Below are 5,516 nucleotides of genomic sequence, written 5' to 3' on the forward strand. Positions count from 1 at the left end.
CCCCATGGACTGCACTACACCAGGCTTCCCTGTCCTTCACTATCTCCCAGAGCTTGCTCAAACTCATGTCCATTGAGTTGGTGATGCCATCCAACCATCTCATCCTCTGTCACCCCCTTCTCCTCCTGCCCTCAATCTTTCTCAGCATCAGGGTCTTTTCCAATGAGCTGGCTCTCCATATCAGGTGGCCAAAGTATTGGAGTTTCAGCTTCCGCATCAGTCCTTCCAATGAATATTCGAGGTTGATTTCCTTTAGGATTGACTGGTTTGATCCTCTTGCTGTCCAAGGGACTCACAAAAGTGTTCTCCAGCACCACAGTTCGAAAGCATCAGTTCTTCAAGTTGGAGACCTGGAAAGCCAGGTATGCAGCTTCAGTCTGAGGCCTGGGAACCAGGGGGGCAGGGGTGAAAGTCCCCATCCTGGGGCAGTAGAAGACTGACGATCCAGCTTAACACACAAGCAGACACTGAGCTCCTCCCTCCTCATCTTTTCTTCCTTCTATTCCGGCTTTCAACAGGCTGGGTGACGCCCACCCACATTGGGAGGGCAATTAGCTTTACTAGGTCTACCAATTCAGGAGCTAATTTCATCCAGAAACAGCCTTACAGATATATCCAGAATAACATTTAACTGAATATCCAGGCACTTTGTAGCCCAGTCAAGTTGATCCATAAAATTAACGACACAAACCACTAAGGACTCCCTAATGGTCAAATCCAATAGTTGCTTCTCAGTCTCCATCCTTGATGAGGCTCATACGAATTTGATAGTGTTTATGTTGAGTTGAAACATAAAAGAGATGCAAGTGGAACTACCCTGATTGTAGCAGGGGAGAGGGCCTGAGCAAGCCTCCCTTCTTTCTCCTCCCTTTCTGCAGTACTCCCTGAAGCATCTCAGGGGAGCCCTGGAGTCCTGAGGGGCAGAGATTAATGTTATCCTTGAGGGAAAAGAGCTCAGGACTTGACCATTGGCTGACAGGGGTTGGATGCTTGATATCCTCAAATCCCCACCTCTCTAAACCTAAGCAGTAAAGGAAGCCACAGGGTGGATTAATCCTTAGTGGGGCTTTGGCCGGAAGGAAAGGTGAGTTGGCTCGGTGAGTTGACTCAGGTTCAAGGGAGTTGACTGCTGGATAAAACAGAGAGAGACTTGAGAAGCTGACCCCAAAACAAAGTTGAACCAAGAACATGGGTAAGGAAAAACTTTAGGATTTATTCTCAACTTCAAACTCTTAAAAGAAAGCCCACACGAAACAGAAATATAGTCACAGATGTAAACAACCATAAGTTACCAGGGGATAAGGGGCGGGGAGGGATAAATTGAGAGTTTGGGATTGACAAATACAAACTACTATATACAAAATAGATAACATAATAAGGACCCAGTGTATGGCACAGGCAAGTCCACTCAATACTCTGTAATGACCTGGGAAAAGAACCTAAAATAGAGTGGATATATGTATTAACTAATTCACTTCGCTGTACACCTGAAACTAACACAACATTGTAAATCAACTATACTCCGATTTAAAAAAAAGGCCCACACATCAGAGTAACTTACATCCCCAATGGGCTGTGAGTCCTTTGAGGGCAGGGACCAGGGATTCTCAAGGGAAGTTTCATAAACACTTGACGGGTGGACATAAAATTGAAATCCACCCACACGTCACACTCATTTTTCTTTTTCAGTGAAATCACACGGAGCTCTGAGCACACAGCTCTCCACGGGTCTGGAGAGCAGCTAGTGCTGATTTTTCTATATTTATATTAGCCATTTCCAGCCAGTTGCCATGGATATCCAGAAGGTAAGCAAGGTACCCACACAGAGTGAAATTCAACTTTGAAAAATCTTCCACGATTGTAGGAAAGTTTGCTTGTTTGTTGGATAGTTGTTAGAACGATAAAGTTTTACACAGCAGATACTCCGTTTTGCTGTCAGAGGAATGAATACATGAACAGAACGTGTGCTTGGCCTGGGAATTCAGAAAAGACGGCTGTGTGCTTTTCCCTTTTTTTCCTCTTACAAATCTCAGCACCTGTCAGCTGAACTCACACAAATTCAGAGTGAGACACTTTCTCTCCATTTTCCAAATTTTATGACAATGCTATCTATTTCCTGTCAAATTAGCATGCTCCTTTTTACAAGCCTTTTGTTATGTAGATCTATAGATAATTTTAATTCTAGTGTCCTTGTCTTTATTAAACGGATACCCTCTGCTGGATTAAATTGGGTCATAAAAATTGTATCACATTATTTTATGTAGCATAAATATAATATCGTGTGTTCAGTGTACTGTCAAATCTTTGGTGGTAATGAATAATCGACTTTCACTGCCCACTGAGAATGCCGACTGTCCCTCCCTCTCCACAGCTGCGGCTGATACTAGATTATTTTCAAGTTGCACCATCTCCGCTTTCCCCTAAGAATCACCTGGTGAGACAATCACCTATTCTATACCAACCTAATTGTATTATCTTTCAACTGAAAAAAGAAAAAGAACGAAAAAGGAACATAAATCTACAGTTGCCCCCCTCTTTGTTCGTGGCTCAGATTCCCTTATGAGATTTTTCTTAGGCAATAAGAAACTGAATACTTTAAATTTGGAGAAAATATGTGGTCTCTTGGTGAGTGATGGGCCCTAGTTCTTCAGTCTTCAGTGTCCTGAGTTGCTTCTGAGAACAGTGTCCTAATAATCAGGGGTAGCTCCTCATTCACTTAGCCAGGGTCTTCCTGCCCTCAAAGGATTAGAGCCAAGACATAATGAGACAGCGTCCCCAGGAGGACAATTTGGAAATGTCAGAAGCCAGGAAACTGAGTGATTCACAGTTTAGAAGGCTCCAGAGAGGCAAACTGCCCAGGTGAGGCAAGAAATGTCCAATGCCCAGCCTGGCTGTAATCTTTTAATTGGGTAGACATTTCCTAAAAGCAAGAAGCACCACATTCATCCTTAAACTGGGGGGACAGTAGAAAGAGAGGGGTGTGAGGGAGCTCCACTTTCTGAAATAAAAATGGATGTTTAAAGGCCACCATTTGAGAAAACTCTGGGACTCAGTGAAGGACAGGAGAGCCTGGGGTGCTGCAGTCCATGGGGCTGCAAAGAGCCGGGCATGACTTAGCAACTGAACGGTAACAACAACAAAAACTCACCAAAGCTTTCCTTACCCATATCATGAGGGAGACAGGGACTCTGGACCAGAGACCAGGATGGCAAAAATGTTACAGATTTCTTATTTCTGCCGCTCCCACTCTGCCTCCCTGTTGAACTTGCCTGAAATTACTTTGAACACAAAAGGTGCAGATGTTTGTCTTTAAGAGCAGGGAGGAAGCAGGGAACTGGATACACTGCAGCCCACTGTGCATCTGAGACTGGGAAGAGAGGACTGGGAGAAGGCAGTGATGGAAGCTCCAGAAGAGAGAAATGCGGCCAGGACTTTGAGGTTTGCTGTCAGACAAAGAGGAGAAAGTGGGGAGCTGGGCCAGGCCTGAGAAAGCATCCTGGCACAGAGCAGCAGAAAGTCCTGGCCTGAAGCTCCTGGTAGTTCATCTTTCCAATCAGGGAAGGGAGGCCATCCATCATCAAAGAGCTTAGGATTCGAATCTCTGCCTCTGTTGGCTGTGTCGACATGGACCAGTGTCTGCATCACCAGTGTCTGCCTCTGTAAAATGGGCATGATGGTAATTTCAACCTCTTAAGATTATGGTGATTCCTTTTTCCTCCCATTTTCCCCCTGGGATTGATATCAAAATTTCTCAGAAATGTTTAGTTTCCAAAACACGTCTGGGGAAAAAACAAACACAAAAATGAAAAACATTTGGACTCCCTAGATATGGAGAGTCAGCTTGATCTTGTCTCCTCTCTGAAAAACCTTTATTCCAAGAGCTATGTGATGTCCTGCCCTGAGCGGACCCCCTGACAGGGAGGGGTCCTGTGGGGCTCAGAGTTCATATTGTTCATTTCTAAGTTAACCTCTGTTTCATAAAAGGCAACAAACTCATCCTATTCATCTTTAGGACTAGATAGGCTGGCATTTGGATTCTGAAGTCGTAGCATGTTCCCAGACATGGCCTCATCTCACCTGAGTGACTGTTGTAGATGGTGATAATGAAAGAAGGCAGAGTTGTGCTGTAAAAAATAAGCACAGAGATCCAACAGGATGGGAAACAAGCTGCTGTGCACACAAAGCAGAAACAGAGCTGCACTGGCTAGGTAGAAGTGTGTGTGTGTGTGTGTGTGTGTATGTGTGTGTGTGTCTGTGTGTGTGTCTGTGTGTGTGTGTGTGTGATGGAGGGTAGGCATGAGCAGAGATGCCTGGCTACTTCTCCCCACTACACACTAGCTTAATTCAGACCCTCCACCTCTACCTGGACTTTAGCAACAGTCTCTTACAAAGAAATAAAACACAGAACCTCCCATTTTGTGGGGAGGAGGAGGAGACTCTGGCAAGTAAAGGTAGTTGGCCAAAGAGCCCCCACCAAAGTCTCTGATCTCCCATTTGAAAGCACTCCCCTGGCTTTTCCTGCCACTGCCACCATAGAGACTGTGAGAGTTGGGCAGAGGGGTGAAGTACAGCTTTATGGTTCTGGCCCAAGTATGGGCTTAAACTGGTATCCATAGCTTCATTTAGCACAGCTGAGAAAGATGGACATGCCAAGGAAAGGTCACTAAATTCAGAGAGAAAACAGTAAAGAACTAACTCCCCAAATGCAAACTACCTAGAATAACATGATTTCCAGAATTTTTGAGGCTACAGAAATGAACTGCTAGTCCCATAGGAACAGACACAGCCAGGTTTCCAGAGTCCACATGTCAACAAAGGCAGCAGGGAATTCCTGGCCCCAGAGACCAGGCAGACCTCACCAGCCATGACCACATCACTTCCCGCCCAACTTGCAGCCTGGCTCCTTCAACAACACCATTTTGTTGTCCTTCATATAAACTGGGTTCCTGTATATATGCCCTGTATTCTCTCGTTTCCTCTTCAGGTAGGACCAAAAGAGGCCACAGGAACACTTCCCTCACCATTATTTTCCTGTCAATGAAACATACTTCGTCTCTAGGCAATTGACAAGTCTGGTATTGACTGCTAAGTCACTTCAGTTGTGTCCGACTCTGTGCGACCCCATAGACGGCAGCCCACCAGGCTCCCCCCGTCCCTGGGATTCTCCAGGCAAGAACACTGGAGTGGGTTGCCATTTCCTTCTCCAATGCATGAAAGTGAAAAGTGAAAGTGAAGTCGCTCAGTCGTGTCCTACTTTTAGCGACCCCATGGACTGCAGCCTTCCAGGCTCCTCCGTCCGTGGGATTTTCCAGGCAAGAGTACTGGACTGGGGTGCCATTGCCTTCTCCACTGGTATTGACTAGGGTATATCAAAAGACACTTGCTCCTTGGAAGAAAAGCTATGACAAACCTGAAGTTGCTCAGTCGTGTCCGACTCTTTGCGACCCCATGGACTGTAGCCTACCAGGCTTCTCCTCCATGGGATTTTTCAGGCAAGAGTACTGGAGTGGGTTGCC

The 5,516-nt window shown here is 45.7% G+C and overlaps 1 long non-coding RNA gene across 2 annotated transcripts; it reads left to right on the top strand.

The window, feature by feature from the left end:
- The first annotated feature begins 832 nt into the window (after positions 1-832).
- On the top strand, positions 833-5,245 carry LOC147357706 (uncharacterized). Of its 2 annotated transcripts, none has more exons than XR_015142482.1 (3): positions 833-1,192; positions 1,690-1,805; positions 4,985-5,245. It is a non-coding gene; the product is annotated as an uncharacterized LOC147357706 (long non-coding RNA). The 2 variants fall into 2 exon arrangements; XR_015142481.1 differs by lacking the exon at positions 4,985-5,245 and adding an exon at positions 3,315-3,529.
- Positions 5,246-5,516: the final 271 nt, after the last annotated feature.

Source organism: Bos grunniens, chromosome 15 (assembly GCF_055505025.1).
Source record: "Bos grunniens cultivar Pamir isolate PY7600 chromosome 15, Bosgru_T2T1.0, whole genome shotgun sequence".
NCBI classification, from domain to species: Eukaryota; Metazoa; Chordata; class Mammalia; order Artiodactyla; family Bovidae; genus Bos; species Bos grunniens.